This window comes from Triticum aestivum, chromosome 7B (assembly GCF_018294505.1).
Source record: "Triticum aestivum cultivar Chinese Spring chromosome 7B, IWGSC CS RefSeq v2.1, whole genome shotgun sequence".
In the NCBI taxonomy this organism is placed as follows: Eukaryota; Viridiplantae; Streptophyta; class Magnoliopsida; order Poales; family Poaceae; genus Triticum; species Triticum aestivum.
This window is the reverse complement of record NC_057813.1, coordinates 742,337,658-742,338,216: the sequence shown is the minus strand read 5'-3', so window position 1 is coordinate 742,338,216 and position 559 is coordinate 742,337,658. Positions and strand designations below refer to the sequence as shown.

The 559-nt window shown below is 51.7% G+C and overlaps 1 protein-coding gene across 1 annotated transcript in view; it reads right to left on the bottom strand.

Moving 5' to 3' along the window:
• Positions 1-559, bottom strand: part of LOC123160376 (beta-glucuronosyltransferase GlcAT14B) — a 4,152-nt gene that overhangs the window by 1,153 nt on the left and 2,440 nt on the right. The window lies entirely within an intron of this gene.

The following is a 559-nucleotide window of genomic DNA, read 5'->3' as shown; positions in this document are numbered from 1 at the left end:
GTCGACACCGCGTCCCACTCTGGCCGCTGCGGGCGATCCACACTCGCCAGCGCCCACGCCGCGCGCTCGTACGTGTATGTCTCGGCTGGGCCTTATTTTGTTTTAATCAAATCAAGCCACGTATGTGGGAGTACGGATGGACGCACGTGAAGGGAGCAGGCAAGTCTCGTCCGAAGTGAGTCTAACCAACCTACGTGCATGACACACACACCTAATCAACAGACTCAACCATGATTATCCTAACAGAAGTGCCGTCCATGCATCTCCCCACTACGAAGCACGAGCAGATTAGTTGGAGGCCGGCTACTCTCTTACGTACGACCGTTTGTCCATACTCGATCGTGCTTAGGCGTCGCACAGACGACGACGTGGCCTGCAACTCATCTGCACGTATCCGAACGTGTGTTTTCAACTGAGACATGAATTGCAGTCCAAGAACTTTTATTCCTTTTGAAGAAGAAGAAGGAAATGCCGTCCTCTTGCATAGATTAATTGATGCGTGAATGAGCAAGCATTGAAGCTTTGATTCGTAGAGGGAGAAGTTGTTGGGGGCAAACCC